This window comes from Bos javanicus, chromosome 13 (genome assembly GCF_032452875.1).
Source record: "Bos javanicus breed banteng chromosome 13, ARS-OSU_banteng_1.0, whole genome shotgun sequence".
NCBI classification, from domain to species: Eukaryota; Metazoa; Chordata; class Mammalia; order Artiodactyla; family Bovidae; genus Bos; species Bos javanicus.
Genome location: NC_083880.1, coordinates 17,540,334 through 17,561,871, shown reverse-complemented (window position 1 = coordinate 17,561,871; position 21,538 = coordinate 17,540,334). Strand labels below are relative to the sequence as shown.

Genomic DNA, 21,538 nt, shown 5'->3' with positions numbered 1-21,538 from the left:
CAAGAGAAAAGAAACTGTAAAGACAGAAAGGACAGTCTGAGCAAAGGCCAAGAAAAGGAGAAATCAGCCAGTGAACTCTGAGGATAAAATCCCACTACAGGGAAATAAAAACATGTCCACACAGAAACATGTAAATCAATGTTCACAGCAGCATTATTAATAGCCTCAAAGCGGAAACAACTCAAAGCTCCATCAACTGATGATGGATACATGGCTTAGTCACATACTGGTTATTGTTTGACCATCAACAGAAACGGAAGAACTGATACGTGCTATCACATGGATGAACCTCGAAAACATGACGTCAAGTGAGAAAAGCTAATCCCAAAGGAGCACATACTGTATGATTCCCTTTATATAAAATATCCAAAACAGGCATGTCTCCAGAGACGGATATTAGACTGAGGGTTGCCTGGGGCTGAGGGAGATGGGAGGGGGGCATAGGTGGTGGCTAAGGGATGCAGGGTTTCTTTGGGGGGCTGATGGAAATGCTCTAAAATTGACTGTGGTCACAGGTGACACCTCTCTAGACTAAGAGATACTGAACTACACATGTTGAGAGTGTGAATTACATGATACATGAATTATACCTCAATAGCTTTTTAAAAAAATTCAATGGCAGGATCTAGATAATCTTCTTAATTCTCCAGTTTGGATGAACGTACTATATACCATCTGAGTACCTCCATGCCTTTACAGTATATCTAAAATGAAAAGAAAAGAAGGCAATGCCTGACTTCAACTGATTTAAAACCCTTTCTGCACAAGTTATTCTTAAATGCACACAATAAATATATACAGAATTCTACAGCCTTTCACGGAAGTGAATATGTGAAATGACAATTTTCTGGAACATTCCATTAAACATTATCCTCTGATTTCATCTGCCTTGCCTCATCACAGTAATACAGCTTTCACTAAAAAAAGTCTATCAAATTCTGTGAAGAATGAGGCACAAGTCCCAACTTTTCTAAGGATATCTAATGTAAGAGAAGATATAGTGCAAATGGCAGAATGAAAGTCAGAGTTTAAGAAACAAGTGCATTTAAAGATAATAAAACTAGTAAATTACTTGTAATGAAAATACAAAAGAAAGCTGTCCATGAAAATGAGTGTCTTAAAACCTTTATCCTACGTATTGACTGTTGACACATCAAATTTCACACCTACCTGACTTGTGAGTTGAAGTAAGTTGATCCTTAAATCCTGTGCCTCAACTTCTAAGTTAGGACAATAACGTGACGTGACCTCCAGTGAAGCCTCCGAAATAGACTGCTTTCTTAGGATATCAGTCAGTTCTTGTCGAAGTTGTCTCACAACTGCCTAATAAGATGCTCTGTCACTGAGTTTATAAAATCACTTTATTATGTTATGTTAATAATACACAACGCCAACATATGTACTTTGATCTCATCTCACACACTAGCAAAGTGATGCTCAAAATTCTCCAAGCCAGGACTCAACAGTATGTGAACTGAGACCTTCCAGATGTTCAAGCTGGATTTAGAAAAGACAGAAGAGCCAGAGATCAAATTGCCAACATCCGCTGGATCATAGAAGAAGCAAGAGAGTTCCAGGAAAACATCTACTTCGGCTTTATTGACTGTGCCAAACCCTTTGACTCTGTAGATCACAACAAAGTGAGGAAAATTCTTCAAGAGATGGGAATACCAGACCACCTTACCTGCCTCCAGAAAAATCTGTATGCAGGTCAAGGAGCAACAGTTAGAACCAGACATGGAATAACAGACTGGTTCCCAAATTGGGAAAAGAGTACATCAAGGCTGTATGTTGTCACCCTGCTTAACTTAGATCAGAGGACATCATGCCAAAGCTGGGCTGGAGGAAGCACAAGCAGAAATCAAGATTTTCGGGAGAAATATCAGTAACCTTAGATATGCAGATGACAACACCCTTAGGGCAGAAAGCAAGAAGAACTAAAGAGCCTCTTGAGGAAAGTGAAAGAAGGGAGTAAAAAGCTGGCTTGCAACTCAAAATTGAAAAATCTAAGATCATGGCATGTGGTCCCATCACTTCATGGCAAATAGATGGGGAAACAGTGAAAACAGTGACAGACTTTATTTTCTTGGGTTCCAAGTCAATGCAGATGGTGACTGCAGCCATGAAATTAAGATGTTTGCTTCTTCCAAGAAAACTATTACAAACCTAGACAGCATTATTGGAACTTCCCTGGTGGCTCAGACAGTAAAGCGTCTGCCTACAATGCAGAAGACCCAGGTTCAATCCCTGGGTCGGGAAGATCTCCTGGAGAAGGAAATGGCAACCCACATTAAAAAGCAGAAACATTACTTTATTGACAAAGGTCCATCTAGTCAAAGCTATGGTTTTTCCAGTAGTCATGTATGGTTGTGAGAGTTGTGTCATCAAGAAAGCTGAGCACCAAAGAATTGATGCTTTTGAACAGTGGTACTGGAGAAGGCTCTTGAGAGTCCCTTGGACTGCAAGGAGATCCAACCAGTCAGCCCTAAAGGAAATCAGTCCTGAATATTCAGTGGAAGGACTGATGCTGAAGGTCCAATACTTTGGCCACCTGATGCAAAGAACAGACTCATGGAAAAGATCCTGATGCTGGGAAAGACTGAAGGCAGGAGAAAAAGGGGACAACAGAGGATAAGAGGGCTGGATGGCATCACCAACTTGATGGACATGAGTTTGAGCAAGCTCCGGGAGTTGGTGATGGACAGGGAAACCTGATGTGCTGCATGCAGTCCGTGGGGTCACAAAGAGTCAAGACATGACGGAGCAACAACTAAACTGAACTGATGGACTTTGAAAACTATCACCACAGACATCTACTCACCTTCTTTTCCTTCCTCACTGAATCTGGTTACAGACACAGAAGTGGCCACCCTCCAGCCTTCCTGATATTAAGTTACTCAGAAAAAAGATGCAGACTTGCTGTCCGTGCCCAGCCCCTCCCAATAAATCTGCAGAGCTTCACCACCTCATGTCCAGAAAGAAATAGATGTGAATGTGGGCAATTGGTAGAAAATTGCACGCTGTGGAACATTTTGCCCTTCTTTATTAGAGGTGTAATTAACTTCAGAGATCTTCATATAGTCTATCCAGTGCTCAGATCTTTCCAATAGTTTCCTATCTCAGAGAAAAAATGAGGCCATTCCCTTGTGGCTTATCTATTTTATATCTAGTAGTGTGTCTATGTTAATCCCAAACTCCTAATTTATCCCTCCTCCCCACCTTTGCTCTTGGCTAACCACAAGGACCAGCATAGCACAGGGAACTCTACTCAATATTCTGTAGTCACCTACATGAGAAAAAGGATCTAAAAGATGGGATATACGTATACATAAAACTGAATCAACTTGCTGTACATCTGAAACTAACACAACATTGGAAATCAAGTGCATTCCAACATAAAAGAAAAATGAAATTTAGAAAGTGAGGTTTCTCCCATGGCCTTCAGGGAGCCTCGATAACCTGGCTTCCACCTGCCTCTGGACCGCAGCCCCTACAGCCCTCTCCCTGACTCACTCCATTCCTGCTGCTCTCAAATCCTGCCACCCTTCAGTCTTAGTGGACACGTGTGTATCCAAATGATAGTAATTCATCCTTAAAATGAGAATTCTCCAAGCCAGGCTTCAATAGTACATGAAACGTGAACTTCCATTGTTCAAGCTGGCTGTAGAAAAGGCAGAGGAACCAGAGATCAAATTGTCAACATCCGTTGGATCATTGAAAAAGCAAGAGAGTTCCCTAAAAACATCTACTTCTGCTTTATTGACTATGATAAATCCTTTGAGTGTGTGGATCACCACAAACTGTGGAAAATTCTTAAGAGATGGGAAACCAGACCACCTGACCTGCCTCTTGAGAAATCTGTATGCCGGTCAGGAAGCAATAGTTAGAACTGGACATGGAACAACAGACTGGTTCCAAATGGGGAAAGGAGTACATCAAGGCTGTATATTGTCACCCTGCTTATTTAACTTATATTCTGAGTACATCATTAGAAATGCTGGGCTGGATGAAGCACAAGTTGGAATCAAGATTGCTGGAAAAAATATGAATAACCTCAGATATGCAGGTGACACCAACCTTATGGCAGAAAGTGAAGAACTAAAGAGCCTCTTGATGAAAGTGAAAGAGGAGAGTGAAAAGTTGGCTTAAAGCTCAACATTCAGAAAATGAAGATCATGGCATCCGGTCCCATCACTTCATGGCAAATAGATGGGGAAATAGTGGAAACAGTGGTAGACTTTTTTTTTTTTCAGGCTCCAAAGTCACTGCAGATGGTGACTGCAGCCATAAAATGAAAAGATGCTTACTCCTTGGAAGAAAAGTTATGAGCAACCTAGACAGCATATTAAAAAGCATAGACATTACACTGCCAACAAAGGTCCTTCTAGTCAAGGCTATGGTTTTTCTAGTGGTCATGTATGGAAATGAGAGTTGGACTATAAAGAAAGCTAAGTGCCGATGCACTGATGCTTTTGAACTGTAGTGTTGGAGAAGACTCCTGAGAGTCCCTTATATTGCAAGGAGATCCAACCAGTCAATCCTAAAGGAAATCAGTCCTGAATATTCATTGGAAGGACTGATGCTGAAGCTGAAACTCCAATACTTTGGCCACCTCATGCGAACAGTTGACTCATTGGAAAACACCCAGATGCTGGGAGGGATTGGGGTCAGGAGGAGAAGGGGACGACAGAGGATGAGATGGTTGGATGGCATCATCGACTCGATGGACATGGGTTTGGGTGGACTCCAGGAGTTGGTGATGGACAGGAAGGCCTGGCATGCTGCGGTTCATGGGGTTGAAACAGTCAGATACGACTGAGCAACTGAACTGAACTGAAACGATGCTGGGAAAGATTGAGGGCAGGAGGAGAAGGGGACTACAGAGGATGAGATGGTTGGATGGCATCACCAACTCAATGGATATGAGTTTGAGTAAACTCCAAATGTTGGTGATGGACAGGGAGGCCTGGCGTGCTGCAGTCCATGGGGTCGTAAAGAGTTGGACATGACTGAGTGACTGAACTGAACTGATTGAACTGAAAATGAGAATTATGAGCAAATTGTTTGCAAAAATGTTCTAAGTAAATCATAAATAGCAGATGGAAGAGCAAATCAAGAAGTGTTTGGGTAAAGCTCAGCACTTGAGTCCCAAATTATGATTGAATGACAAGTAGATGCCTTTAAACAGTTGACAGGCCATAAGAATAAATGATTCAAGGCTGAACTATTTCCCAAAATAAATTGACATGAAGAAAAATAAAATTATCACAAGAAATATAACAAATACCTCCAATAAACACAACCACTTGATAGCTTAAAAAAAAAAAAAAAAAACATTTGATACTTAACCTATACAGCTACCCCAAAGTAAGAGCCTTAGCTCTGTATATATCTAAACAGATCAAATTTTGTAAAAAAAAATTGTTCTTGAGAATATGCTTCCATTCTAACATTGTAATAGTCCACTACAAGAATTATACTTATTGATAGCTGCACTAAGCACTTCTACAAACATCAGTTAACTCATTAGCTATAATGATTCTGGAAAGGAAGAAGTTAGAAATGTAAGTAAGGTGCAGGTTTTTCACCAGGTCTTCTGACTCTACTAGTCCTCTTACATCCAACCACGGTTACTTCTCTAGTACAAACATATCGATACAAAATAAGCCTCTTATTTCACTCATGCTGCATACACTAATGGTAAATAGGTAAAATTTAGAGAGCTCTTCTTAGACAATCCTGAGATTATTTGCTGCTTCCATAACTTTCAATACTTTTTTGTACTGTTTAAAATAGTAAGACAATGCAATAGACAATGAAAAACACTTATTACCACTAAATATTTATTATTTCATATCTATCACTGTTTTCAGAAGTTCCTTGTACTAAAATAGGACACTACATAGAGCAAAGTGTTAATTTTCTTACAAGAATGACATCCACAATACAGTCTCTGAATTGCCTATACTTTTCCTCCTTACCATCAGAGGAAGTTATAAACTACCCCAATGATCTATCAAGGAAGGGAAATCACTGCCAAAAATTAAGAGTATCTATCCCATGGATGGAGAAGGCTGGTGGGCTGCAGTCCATGGGGTCGCTGAGGTTGGACACGACTGAGTGACTTCAGTTTCACTTTTCACTTTCATGCATGGGAGAAGGAAATGGCAACCCACTCCAGTGTTCTTGCCTGGAGAATCCCAGGGACAGGGGAGCCTGGTGGGCTGCCGTCTATGGGGTCGCACAAATTCGGACACGACTGAAGGGACTTAGCAGCATTGCTAGCAAAAGAGGTATGGTTTTTCTTCGTGGGGGAGCAGAGGAGGAGGGACTTTTATAAGTTTATTCTGAAGAAGTTACTTTTTTTAAAGTGTTCAAAAATGTTTTTACAACTGATCTTGCAGTTTTTACAAGTTGGAAAACTGTAAATGATGTGCAAAGGTCGTTGACAGGGCATTGGTTAAAGAAATGACAGTGGAGCCAAGAATGGACTCTGATTTAGACACTGACAGTGATGATGTGCATGGAGTGATGCACACACTCATTCCAAAGCAGAGGGACTTGGGTGTGTAGCGCAGTCGATGGGGGAGCACACACCGTCTTCCTGGCCTAAACTGCAATCAGAGGAGGGTGCCAGCTCCTCCAATATAGTTGCAATAATTTTCAGATCAATTCCTATGGGAAATATTAAAGGCCTCTCCTTGGATAAGGTCATCGAATGTCCCTACCTGACTGCTGTAGACAAATGGATGTGAATTACAAGCATTACTTTATCTGACACATGAAAAATGTCATCCCTCCTCAAAATATAGATGTATAGGCTTTCACAAGCCTCTATACTTTCTAAGGTACATACTCTTCGTTTATAAAATATATACATACACAGATACATACACACACATAAATGACTACAGAAAATACCCCAGAGTTCATTTCCTTATTGGCCATTTCTTTCTGCTTTTGTCTGGCAAGTGATTGGCCAGGATCCCCTCCTGTAAGATTCTGGCATTCCGTTCTCCAGAAAGCTGCTTCTGAGTGTCATATGTCGCCCTTCCATAACCTGGAGAGACACTATATGTAGTTTTTGGGCTCATATCATTAAAAGAAAAAAAAAACAGTTAAAAGCTTAGAAGCAGAATATAAAATGAAATAAAACTGTTTAAAGGAAGTAGCCTTTTAAAGCACAAGGATCTTTATCCCATGTGAGTAACTCGAATTTTAATTTAAATGTCTGCTATATTTATCACAGAGCAAAAACATGCAGATATAGTATTGTGAAAGGAAATCTCTTTACAAAGCATTTAACTAGTTCCTTCACAGTCTCAAGGCAAGTTAGCCTGTATTTTAACATTTAAAAAGCCAAAATTAAGACGTGGATTGGAATTAAGAAGATTACTTTGTCTAATGTATCAAAAGTGCCAATCATTATGTTAATAATTAAGCTCAAGTTACATCCAATCCTCCACGCAGAAAACACATACACAGCATCTACTAGAAGCCAAGAATGGCAAGAAACTCATCACATAAACTCTGAATGTCACAGTTCATACCTAGGTTGAGATAACATTTTGTTTGAAATCTAAATAATACATATGAAATAAAAGGGATATTATAAATAATATTGACAAAATGGTGCTAGAAATTTTCACCAACAATTACTCTACCTGATTCAGATCATTTCTCAGTCTTCAGTTCCATCTAGAGCTCTGAGAGTGAGTTCTAGTTGCTGTTCATTTCAACTTCTTTACTATATTGGTCTTCCTTTCTTCTTAATTGCTCCCTAATTTTTTCATATAACATATCAGCATTTCTTCTATTCTCTTCTTCTTGCTTTAAGGTCAAACTGCAAAATTTATAGAGCTCTTCTTAAAAAAGCATGAGACTATTCGCTGCTGCAGTAACTTTCATTCCCTCCTCATAATGTTTAAAATAGTACATTGGGGGGAAATACAATGAAGAACACTTAATAATGATCACTGTTTTCATGCAGAGGCTTAGGAATAAAACAGCATAAATATTTTTTTCTTTTCTGTCTTGAGAAAAATAGCTACTTCATTCTTCTGTGGGTGGGAATGAAAAGTAATCTAAACTTTCTTAAGAATAGTTTAGAAATATGGATCAAAGACTGTTTCCAAATGTTCTCATACTTTAACCAAATAACACGCTATTATTGAAGAAAATGAATTCAAAATAATTAGAAATGAATCTGTAGAAAAGATGTTCCTTGTAGTATTAAACATAAGACAGGAAAGTGAAAAACAACCGAAAGTCAATCTGTTGAATCATGAATGAGGTTTCCCTTATGGTGGACTTCTGTATGATCATGAAAATGATCATTTGGAAAAATATACATTAAGTCATTAGAAGCATTCACTGTTAAGAACTTACATTATTTCCATGAATTTCACACTCCACAATACTAACGGCGTATTCTCCCCTGTAGAATCCCAGAGGGTAAGTTAAAAATTATAACACAAGTACGTCTCTGCAGTATTAAAGTAAATAACAGTTCAAATATTTCTTTAAAACTAGGATGCGCAGTACCTCAGTCTACCGAGCTCTCGTTGCCACTCCACTTTCTGATGCCCTACTGTGATTCACTTCTTTTCTTTCAGACAGTTCTTTCTGTAGCTCACCAACCTTATTTTCCAGTTTTTAAATTTCTCCTCTAAGTAGTTCACAGTGGCTTTTTTAAAGTTCCATTTATCTTTCACACAAAAGAACTGCATCCCATATTTTCAACAAGCTAACACAATCTGCAACAAGAAGAAAACACAAAGAAACAAGAAACACCATGATATGAGTAATTTTTGAGTATAAAGGACTGTGCCTTTCATATTCACTCCTCCATACACTGAATAGATATTGAGTGTCTGTCAAGTGGAAGACATTATTCTAAGCTCTCCAGATAAAACAGATAACCCTGGCTCTTGTTTAGCTTGCAGCCTAGTAGAAGAGAAAGAGAAATAAAATAATTACATATATACATATATAGTAATTATAAATTCAGGTACAATAAGAATGATCATAGGCTCAGCGTATACACTCACTTTTAACACAAAACATATTTGTCTTTTAACACAAAACATATTTCTAAGATGCACAGCACTGTAATATATCCGTAGCTCTAGAGCAGTACTAGACAAGGTAAGCCTATATTACTACACCATACACAAACAGGCTTCATATTGACATTTACACCACGGTCCCACCTTTATACCTCAAGCCAAGTGGTTCTACTTGCAACGTGGAATTCTTAGAGTAAAGACATCACCATCCTCGGAAGCACTTGCAGATGACTAAGTCATTCAGGTAGCTCACGTCATTAATCTGTGCTTTGACCTACACATAAATAATACTGTTTCACAGTATCCTTAAATTATTTATAAAATATACTAACTGTACAAAGGTGATAAATAGTGCATCATTAAATGAAAAACAAACACTTCTTAAAAGGACAGATTTTTATCAAAATGATGATTTGATCAATAGTGTTTCTAAATCAAGTTCTCAAAGTATATGTCTCTACAACAAATGAAGATTTTCTCTTTTGCCACTATTCCTTTTACAAAAGATTTTTTACTAGGATAGTATTTTTTTAATTAACTTTTTTATTATACCTTGTTCTTTTCATTAGATGCTTTCTTTACAGCCCTAAAATGACAAATGGTTCTTTTCAGGCTAATATTAAATACTTAAAAATACAAACAATATCTAAACTTTGGCTTTTTACATAAAACCATTGTACTGGGAAGTAATTTTTTACTAAAGGATTAAACAATAAATAAGAGTAGCATTAATGGGGTCACTAAGAGTCGGACACGACTGAGCGACTTCACTTTCACTTTTCACTTTCATGCATTGGAGAAGGAAATGGCAACCCACTCCAGTGTTCTTGCCTGGAGAATCCCAGGGACGGGGGAGCCTGGGGGGCTGCCGTCTATGGGGTCACAGAGTCGGACACGACTGAAGTGACTTAGCAGCAGCAGCAGCAGCATTAATGGACAAAGAAAATATATGAATAATACTAATAAAGCACTGAATTTAGATCAAAGGAAAAGGAAAAACATAACGTTACTTGTGTTATTTGATAGGAAGCAGTATACCAGGGTTTTTGGCAGTTGTCATTTTCAATAAGAACTACCTTTTATGGCAATAAAACCTATCTGGGAGGTATTCCTTCATTCCTTATAAGAAAGAAACCCATTTTTAAGAAATCCATAATAACCATGCTATTAGCCTTCTGAGGACTTCCAGTGCAACTGCTATGCATTATTATAAGCACTTGACATGTCTTAAGGCATTTTTAATCCTCACAGTAATTCTCGGAGACAGGTAATACATTAGGTCCTCTACACAGGGAGAAATGGAGCACAGAAAGGCTGAGGATCTTGTCCAAGCCCACACAGCAGGTCACCAACAGACCCAGAATTCAAACCCAGGAAATCTGGCCTCAACACTGTGGTTCCAAAACATGCTGAGAAAGCAAGATTTAAATAAGTCTAAGTAATATGATAGCAAACGAACCTATATTATTATTCAATGTTTACCAATAACTATAGATAATTTCTTAATCTTAACATATTTTTTAAATTTTATTTTATTTTTAAACTTTACAATATTGTACTGGTTTTGCCAAACATCGAAATGAATCCGCCACAGGTATACATGTGTTCCCCATCCTGAACCCTCCTCCCTCCTCCCTCCCCATACCATCCCTCTGGGTCATCCCAGTGCACCAGCCCCAAGCATCCAGTATCGTGCATCGAACCTGGACTGGCGACTCATTCTATATATGATATTACACGTATTTCAATGCCATTCTCCCAAATCATCCCACCCTCTCCCTCTCCCACAGAGTCCAAAAGACTGTTCTATACATCAGTATCTCTTTCGCTGTCTCCTATACAGGGTTATTGTTACCATCTTTCTAAATTCCATATATATGCATTAGTATACTGTAAAAAAATCAAACATCTTTCCATGTAGGCAATATTGGAAATCTACTTGCAATAAAGACTTGCTTTTCGTAAAGAAATTCATCAATAGGCATTCATGTAACCATTCTGCCGTTTCTTCATGCATCTGACACACACTTATTGAGCAGACATGTGTTAACGACACTCTTAGGATGGGAAGGATGGTTTTAGTAATTCAGAACTTTATGACCCAAAAATAATAATTAATGAAAGATTGTCAATAGCTTTTTCTACTGAATATAAACAAAAATTTCCCCTTTTCCCAGGAATCTATAAACAACATGAAGTTAATATGATGTGGTGTTTCAGAGTACCTTACAAAACCGTAGCTACTCATGATGGCACGATCATCCAGAATCAAGGAATGATTCAATCCTATTCAGTATAGCCTAAGTGTTTGTATATTCATGATTCTATAATTTTTAAAAATCTATGTATGATAGAATTAATTGAAGTAATCATCTCCATATTCAATTACATAAGAATATTACACTTCAGAACCAATGAACAAGCCCTTACCATAAAACTATATATGAACAGAAGTATTATGTACAATTAGTTTACCGTAATAGTTTAAAGATAATGTCATACAATCAATAAGCTTTCTAATATCAGAAATGGAAACAAGATTGAACTCAATGAACACGTCCTCTGCTGGCTCATTTCCAAAAGCACATATACACTAAAAGCTCCCCTCTGAATATAAAACAAGAAACTCCTTTGAACTCCCCATTCCTCTTCAGTTACCATCCAGTTCTCCATTGCCTGTCCCAGGAAATAGTGCCTATGGAGCTGTTTACGTGTATGCGATACAGTTCAGCTTCCAAGGGGACTAGTCACTGAAATGACTTCTGGCCAAAGGCACTCGTCCTCACCTTACCCTTTCACGGTTAAGTGAAAAATAACGTGCCTTACCTGAAAATAGGAGAAAAACGTGAACTCAAAACCCAATTTTGTCCCTGTTTGTTTGAATTAATTCATGTGTATTAAATCTACCAAAAATGAATTAGGAGATGATTTTTAATGTTATAAAGGCTGGCTTCCCTTAAAAATATTTCCCATGAGTGTATCTTAAACAGGGAGTCCCTACAGCACATTTGAAAGCTTTTTTCTTTTTAAGGACTAATATCTGGAGAACAGACAAACTTTATATTACTAGGAGCCAAAATCTATTAACACCAATCAGAAAGAGGAACCAATTCCTAAATAAATGCAAATTATATATAATGGTAATGTTATACGTCGATACATATTACCTGCTTACCTTCAGTTACATGTGTGCTCAGTCCTGTCTGTGACTCTTTGCATCCCCTAGGACTGTAGCCTGCCCAGATCCTCTGTCCACGGGGACTCTCCAGCCAAGAATATGGAGTGGGTTGCCACAACCTCCTTCAGGGGATCTTCCCAACCCAGGGATTGAACCCAGGTCTCTCAACAATACTGGAGTGGGTATCCTATCCTTTTCACCAGGGGAACATCCTGACCCGGGAATTGAACCGGGGTCTCCTGCATTGCTCGTGGATTCTTTACCAGCTGAGCTACCTGGGAAAACCCTACATTCAGTTATATTAAATCTTAACAGCCACTGATGAAAGTGGATAAAGCATTTTTAATAATATTTACTGATTTCCCACCTGGAAATGAAATAAGTTATAAAGTTATTATTTGTACCCTAACACCAAAGGTCCAACCTGGAAGGTTCAATTCTTTTAATAGGCAGTTGGGCTGATTCTATGACCTACTCTGTCGCTGAATATTCATCCCTAAGTCCATCCTAAAGGAGGTCAGTCCTGAGTGTTCACTGGAAGAACTGATGTTGAAGCTGAAACTCCCAATACTTTGGCCACTTGATGCGAAGAGCTGACTCATTTGAAAAGACCTTGATGCTGGGGAGGATTGGGGGCAGGAGGAGAAGGGGACGACAGAGGATGAGATGGTTGGATGGCATCACCGACTCAATGGACCTAAGTTTGGGTAAACTCCGAGAACTGGTGACGGACAGGGAGGCCTGGCGTGCTGCAGTCCACAGGGTCACAAAGAATTGGACATGACTGAGCGACTGAACTGAATTGAACTGAAGTCAACTATGCCGAGATATCAGACAGAATGAATCTTTAGTCTTGGCGTCAGTGACTGGCAATTTCAATGGAAAACCTTGACCACTGGCAATGCTTTCTCTTTACACGTATCTAGGTCAGGGACTATCATTGTCCTATTGTTCATAAATTCAATTCTTTAATCCTAGTATTCAGTATTTGATCTCACCTTCTTTATCATGTAAAGAAATTATAAAAATGGAAGAAGTAAACAATAGCCAAGAGAGTTTTTTGCCTCAATTCCAAACACAAGCGATAAATTATAATAGATTCTAACAATATTTTAAGTTTTCTCATTGAAGGGCTATAAAAACTTAAGTGATCATCTGTTGATTCTAAAAGGCTACTTTTGAAAGGAAATTTTATTTGTTATGAACTCTGCAGCAAACTGTATTATGTTGTTAAAGAATAGAAAACAGTATTAAACCAGAAATTCAAATTTACATTTTTACACACCTGTGAATGGTTATTTTCATCTCCATCACATTTTTCTTCTTCCTCTCATGTCATTTCTAAGTCTAGTTCTGCTGACAGATCTGTAATTTTTTTAAATTACTTAGAATATTTAGATAAAGGACAGAATATTTAAAACATTCTATCAAATGACAGCTTATATCAATCTTAATCTTCAGCTGAATATTTACTTCTTTAAGAAATACTTCCAATGATCTCAGACTTCAAGAAACTTTGTGGGAAATACCAGAATTCATCAGGTTACAGGCACACAAACATCTCAAGGATTCATTCACAAATTCACCCAAACATCAGTGAACAAAACAATCAGAAACAAAACAAAATTTCAAAATACAGGACAGATATATAAAGCCACAATATCTTCTCTTCTCTATTTCATAACAGGACCTTTTATAACAACACGCCAAGCTTCAACTGCAACATTATTCACAGTTTACAAAATTCCTTGATTTTCCTTTTCTCAATTTCTTAAATTGAAATGCTTCTTTCCCAACATATTACTTTTCATCTTTTAAGACTCAGCCTGCTTTGTAAAGTTGTCCTTGATTACAGCTGTCTTTCCCCAGATAAACAGGTATCTCTTTCCTTGTAGCTACCTTAGGACTTTATAGATTTTTCAAGTGTATCTTCATCACCTGAATGTAAATTATTTCTTCACATGTCTACCCTCTTGGCCCTTAGACTGCAGAGGACAGGCACTTAAAAATCATTCTGGTATACATAAGTCTTTAGTTCTTTTATTCAATAATTATTTTTTGGGTTCCTACTCAGTATGAGACACTGGAGTTTAAAGAAAAATGTAGATAAAAGGTATCAGGGATGGCTTTTCAAGAGATACTGCCTGAGCGCAGACTTACAGTTCAAGGGAACAGAGGGCAGGTGAGGGAGAGCACGGAAGGCTGCAGCAAGATGGGGAGAGAAGCACACACATGAGAGGGTAAATATTTGTTCAAAGTACAAGGACAGGTGAGGAGGCCATCCACAGAAGTTCAGGATTCCAGAGCAAAGGACAGAAAGGACGAGAGGTGGAGAGTCAGGCAGAAGTCAGATTATGAAAGCATCACGTGTCACTTTCAGATGTCTAGATATTAATGTGATTTGACGAGTGGTTCATGGTCACATGTGCTGTTTAGACAGGTGACTCGAAACACTACAGGAGATGGAATTTGAAGAGCATACAAATAAATGGGGGGAGAAGAATCTGAAGGCATTAATAATGAAAAAAAAAAAAGGTGATGCAGGCCTGAACTGGGGGAGTGTTTCCAGAAATATTTAGGATATAAAACTTTCTGGGTTGAGTACAGAATAAATCTTTATGAAATCAATACATGTACAAATCCTGGGACCCTGAAGGAGTAGACTCTGCCGGTTACTCGATAAAAGGTATCGACTGAGAAAAGAAATGATATGCATGAACCATCTGAAGTTGCTTCTATTTATTTGGTGGCTTTCCTATGTCACATCTTCCAGTGTTGCAAGGATATGTGTAGGTGTTTTATTTGAATTTGTGCTTCTTGGACCTACCAAGCTCACTGAGAAACAACAGCAAACAAGTCACTTGTAGAGATGTAAAAAAATACAAAAAAAACACTTTGAGTTTATAGCTTGTAGTCACTATTCTAGGAGAGAATCTTGTAAATGCAAAGGTAACTTCTACAGGTGAGGAAGGAAAAGAAAAAAACGATAGGAGTGAAAAAAGAAACAGTGTATGATTTCTTACCATAGCCCTGATTGTATGACTGATTGAAGGCACTAAATTAATTGGTATTTATGGACAACACGTATTAGATGTGGTTATTCAATAGGCTGGGCATCGCAGTAGAATAAGAATTGCTTTTCTATATACTGCTTTTAAATGATACAGATCAGATCAGATCAGTCGCTCAGTCGTGTCCGACTCTTTGTGACCCCATGAATCACAGCACGCCAGGCCTCCAGCACTCCTTAAAACCAATATTCCTTCTGAACTATTAATTCATTACAAATAATAAAACAAGTTGATATATTAGATGGATACAACTGAGGAGGAATTATGTAGCAAATTTCCCATGACTCCCATTGTCACTCAGAAAGCCAATTCTAAAATATATAAAGTCATATAGAAAACACAAGAAATATTTTAGCATTTGGCTTCAGAGGTGCTCTTGCAGTCATACTGAGTATAATTTATAATGAACACTTATGAATTCAGAGCTATGTAAAAATATATCTAAGAAGGTACATTTTGAGAAGGCAATCTCTAGATGTCTACGTAGGTCTCCCAACTAGATGCAAAATTCTAAATGTAATCCTGCTACACACTCTCAGGTATGCTACATACTAGCCGAAATGAATTTACTTTCTCCTAACTCTCTTTGTCATGTATGATGGTCTTACTATGGTAAGAGGAAGAATGCAAACACCTTTCTAAGAAATACCGTTTGCCTGTAGGTGGCATAAAAGGAGTCAGCACACGGTAGATTTTGCCACAATATCTAATTTTGGAAACGTCAGTGCCCAGGTGGCCCAGGGCTGAAAGCTCTGGGCTTCTTCACTACCTTGTTTGCTTTCTCTGTTTTCTGGCAGCTGAGACCTGCACAGCTGATAGAGCGTGTAAGTCCCTGCCAGAAACACCACTCCAATATTCACCTTTTCTTTATCTATTACGGTTGTCAGGGGAGTGTGTAATTTCCTCGGTTCTGTCTTGTCACAATAAACATTTGAAGTGAAGGACGTTAAAGCCCTCAGCGTGTCACAGCTCTCAGTGTTACAGCTCCATGTTACAGCTCAGTTTTACTTAGAAAATAAAGGAAAATACATCCTCAAGGCATGAGGGCACGCCAACCCAAAAGACACGAAGAGAAGAAAGGAAGAGAGAGAGGGAGAGAGACAGAGCATGCACGCATGGGACAGAGACCCCTGGACCTTTGGCTTCTCTTTTTATATGTTTTTTTCCTCCCCCTGGGCTTGCCCCATGTAAACTGGGCTAGCCAGGAGTGCTGTTTTTTCTACCTGAGGTCCTCACTCTGGTCCCTGGACCTTCCTTTGTTCTATCTTTGTGGGCTCTACCCTTCCTTGTCTTTTAGCCACCGCCATTCTGGATTCGTTTTTCCTATTCTAACTACCTAACAAGGTCATCTGTCCCAATTCTGTGGATGCTGACTGATTTTTGGTCATTGATTGTGAAATCAATAGACACTGATCATCAACTTGCAAATGCCTGGCTCTTTGACAAGTCTCACTACTGAGGCTCAAACCAGTAGAATCCCAACCTGAAAAATACGAAAACAAAGTCTCCATTTATTAGAATGTGAGGAAGAATACAACTCTGACGACCTTCTACAAACTCTTATTTCAGAGAATCACTTCCACGTTGTCCTCTCCCCTCAAACTCACTACTGCTTCACAGCTTATTGTATCTTACACGTTACTCACTGTAAGCGTCTCTTCATGAAGACTAACTAGTTTGTCTCATTTTTTCTACTTTTTACTTTTCTAGTATTACTTACATTGATTCACTCAATCTGTTTGTTGCCTATTCTGTATTCCATAAGAACTTTATGAATAATTTAATTGCCACAGAATTATTAGATATTAAAAATCTTGCATGTTTCAAAATCAGTGTAGTATTTATTGAAAATAACACTTCTAGCATTTAGGGGATGAACCCTATTAATCTGTCTTGTTTCAAAACTTAGTTTGGTTTACGACATCATGCTAATGCTTCAGAGGATTTCTGTGAAACAACTGCCAAAAAATCAGCTATCTTAAAAAAAAAAAAAGTCAATGCCTTCCATATTCGAATTAGTCTACTTCAAATAACAAACACCAGTACAACATATACGTCTGATGCCTGAGAGTTACTTAGAGGGGTGGGGTTTCCCCTACTTCTAGCACCACCACCCTTCTCCCCCACCCCCAGTATTCTCTGGAGCAACAATGATCTTTTCTCTTTTCAGTGGAAATACACTGGAGCCATGTAGAAGGAATTCTCTCAAGTGTCCTCATCAACTCCAAACTCACCTCCCTAAGGACTTACTTTCCTCTCTTCCTCCTGTCACTAGAATCTCTCCTTTCCAAAGGGTAATCTCTGGATCTGCGGCCTGAATTCTTCCCCCTTTACATTCCTTCTATGGATCATCTCCACCACTTCTTTTCCCCTCTCTGCTTAGCAATGGTATCTTACACCGTCATTGCTACTGCAACTCTTTGCTTCCCTCTGGCTATAAACATGCTCAGAAAGAAAAACAAAATAATGCTTTTTCTTGATCCTATTCTGTCCTGCACTATCTGATGCTCCTCTTCCAGATTTCTCTAAAGGCAAGGCTACACCCTTGTTACTCAGAAAGCCTGTTAGAAACACAGAATCTCAGACCTCCTGCTCAGCAAGTACACTTCCCACAAGGTCCCCAGGCAACTAATTCAAATGTGAGAAACTCTGGTCTACACTGAGCCTGCTTCTACATGACCTCAACTTAATTTATTCTTCTAAAATCTTAGCCTCAACTTACCCTCAGGAGAAGGCAATGGCAACCCACTCCAGTACTCTTGCCTGGGAAACCCCATGGATGGAAAAGCCTGGTGGGCTGCCGTTTATGGGGTCGCCCAGAGTTGGACATAACTGATGCGACCTAGCAGCAGCAGCAACATACCTTCACTCTACCCTCACTTTGGAGACACTTCCCTCCAAATTGAAACTGCATTAGAAGCTGGAAACTTCCAGTGGACACTGTATCAGGCTGTAGGTTCCTTGATCTCCCCATCATGGCCCCTGCTCTCTCTTTCCTTCCAGTTCTTTTGTTTTGGCCTAGGTGACACCATCCTATGAAGTAGCATCATCTCATATGACATCAATTTGCACACATTTACAGCTGAGTGCCTATGCCCATGTTCCTGCACAGAGGCTAACACACAGCTCTGCGTGCCCAGGGACCTCAATCCTGAATGCCTTCTCACAGGCAGAAAAACAATAAGACGAGGAAAACTCTGCTGTTCCTCTCGGACAAGCTCACTTCAAATTCATCACCCATGTCAAATACTCTCCCTTTTTCTAAAGACCTAACTTATTTCTTGCCACCTTCCCCCATAGACCCTTGCTTTCTTTTCCTTCATTTCCTCCCTGAACCCTATGCCTCTCTCATCCTTCATTCCCTCTTTCCTCTTATTTCTCAACCTTCCTGAGGTTGTAGAGTATCTTGAAACACAACTAGTAATTTTTTTCTTTCAGCCATGATCACACTGACCAGGGATCGAAACTGCACCCCCTGCATCAGAGTCTTAACTGCACAGTCTTAACCATTGGATCAGACCTCCAAGGAAGTCCAGGAACTCATAATTTAGCTCCTTAAATGGCATTCTCAATTTAATCTGTGGCTGACACCTGATAAGATACACTATATCCCTCCTCGACTTTTTCCTCACTACACATCCGACAGGTGATTTGCTTTGGCTATTAGAATACTTCAGCAGTCCCATTTTAATTCAACGTTCTGTCAAGTGACCTATCAAATCTAGTTCTTACCTTCTACTTGTCCATTTAATGTCTTCTTTTCCTCTTTGACCAGCAGCTCCAGATAAATGATCCACATACTTCTGTGGAAGGCTCTCAGAGATGCTCTGTTAAAATGAACACTGAGTTGCATGAAGATTTCCTAAACCCTTTCTAAGAAAATATCCTACTTTTACAAACTGCCCACGTGTAATCCAGGTAAGACAGGTTTTGCCAAGATCCCACAGCTCCTAAGTGTCAGAACCAGGATGCTGACTTCAGGCACGGTGCTGGATCACCAGGCAGCAGCCGCCTGCAACGAAGAGAGCAGGCCCTTCCTATCTCCTTCCATTGGTGCCACCTTCAAACAGGGCACCCTTACTTTCTGTTACTTCAAGTATGGCTTCCATAAAGGTACTCCGCACATCCAAAATGCTTTGTATTATTAGCATAAAAGTAAAAGTCGCTCAGTTGTCTCTGACTCTTTGCCACCCCATGCCCTGTACAGTCCATGGAACTCTCCAGGCCAGAATACTGGAGTGGGTAGCCTTTCCCTTCTCCAGATCTTCCCGACCCAGGAATCGAACCGGGGTCTCCTGCACTGCAGGCGGATGCTTTACCAACTGAGCGACCAGGGAAGCCCTTGTTAAAACATCACTAAAGCAAACTGCTGTTGTCATAAGCCCACAGATTTATCACTATCCCCCATACTTTTGAGGCTCTTGAAATGTTCCTTGCAGATCAACTTGACAATTTAAACGCAGTAATACTTTCAAGTTTCAAGAACTCTCTTTTCAAGGCTAAAGTGGTAAAAAAAAAAACAACCCACAATTCAGCCTGTTGCTCTCTGACGCTCTCTAGCAGTTTTACAGGTGCACATGTACCAAAGAAACATACATTTGGTTGGGAGACTGGGACTGACACATACACACTACACACTATTGTGTAGGAAATAGATAACTAATGAGGACCAACCGTACAGCACAGGAAACTCAACACTCTGTAAGAGCCCATACGGAAAAAACGCTTTTTAAAGAGCTGATATATACACGTAACTGATTCAGTCTGCGGCACACCTGACACTAACACAATATTGTAAATCAACTGTACTCCAATAAAAATCGAGGGGAGAACGGAAGGAAGGGACACAAACATTTGGCTATAGACTAACCTGGAATAATGCAGCAATTTTTAGATAAACGTCACTTCAGAACCCAAAGTGTAGGGTAGAAAATCAGGATATTGTCATTATCTTCAAATTAAAAACAGTTAGGAGCCCGGTGGCAGCGGGACGCAGGCACTGGCCAAGCCCACTGCTGGCGCCTCACAGCTTTCTCCGAGCGCTTCACCGGCCCCACGCGGAGGGGTCCCGGGTTCGACTGCCAGCTGCCCGCCCCTCAGGCCAGAAGGTGACTGCCCGCCCCCTCGGCTCACAGGGCCCCGGGGCGCCGGCGCGCCTTTCCCACTGACAGGGCCCAGTGCCCGGTTCACAGGGCCAACGGCCGCCGGCGCGCCTTTCCCACCAACAGGGCTCACACGACCCCTGCGGCGCCGGCCCTGCTCCCTGCTCACACGCACCCCTCCTCCCGCTCCCCAACGAACTGGCTCCCAGCTCACACGCTCTCGACTCACGCTCCCCGCTCTCACGCACCCCTCTCCCCGCTCCCCAACGAACTGGCTCCCCGCTCACACGCTCTCGGCTCAGCGGCTCACGCTCCCCACTCACACGCACCCCTCTCCCCGCTCCCCAACGGCCCGGCTCGCCGCTCACGCGCCCTCTCCCCGCTCCCCAATGGCCAGGCTCCCCGCTCCCCAACGGCCCGGCAAGCCGCTCACGCACCGCCCTCACCCCAGTGCGCCGGGCGGCGCTCCGGCTCTCACAACCCCCGACGCCGGCCCGCGCTCCCGCCGCACGCCCCCGCGCAGGCGCCCGCCGGGCTCGCCGCCGCCCCCCAGGCGCGGGCAGGTGCTGGCCGCTCACACGCCCCCTGCGCGCCGCCGACCCTCGCAGAGGCCCGGCCTAAGCTCTCCGCCCGGCGCCCGCGCCGTGTTCTGCGAGAAGCCCGTGGAGCCGGCCCGGGAGCTGCCCCGCGCGGCCGAGGGAAGGCTGCCTGAGGCGGGGCGCCGTGAGGGCGGGGGCGGGCGGGCGTCTCCCGCGGCCGCTGCTCTGGGGCTGCACAACCGCGTGCGAGATGGCGGGTGTGCCTGGGGTTCCACTCCGTGGCTGTGGGCAGGTCGGTTTCGGCGGCTTCCCGCGCGCCGGGGACGCCGCCACTTCCTCAGCGACCCCCGCCGCCCCGCGTCCTCGAAGCCTCTGTGTGCGCGGACTGCGCGGTGGGCCTCTCGCCCCGGTGGCGCGCGGAGAGACCCGGAGACGGGCTGCTGGAGCTCAGGTGCGAGTTACACCGGGGAGTGGGGACGGGGTAGCCCGGGCATTAGAGCCGCGCCCTGAGGGCTGCGGTGAGTGTAGCCCCACCGGGGAGCCGGCCATGCAAACACCCTCCCCTCCCCTCCGGGGAAGG

The 21,538-nt window shown here is 41.4% G+C and overlaps 1 long non-coding RNA gene across 1 annotated transcript; it reads right to left on the bottom strand.

Annotated features, from left to right (window-relative positions):
• Positions 1 to 5,823: 5,823 nt before the first annotated feature.
• On the bottom strand, positions 5,824 to 20,610 carry LOC133258992 (uncharacterized). The gene is made up of 7 exons (XR_009740225.1): positions 20,188 to 20,610; positions 19,050 to 19,144; positions 9,213 to 9,342; positions 8,545 to 8,756; positions 8,389 to 8,437; positions 7,665 to 7,843; positions 5,824 to 7,060 (listed from the first exon to the last, which is right to left on the bottom strand). It is a non-coding gene; the product is annotated as an uncharacterized LOC133258992 (long non-coding RNA).
• Positions 20,611 to 21,538: the final 928 nt, after the last annotated feature.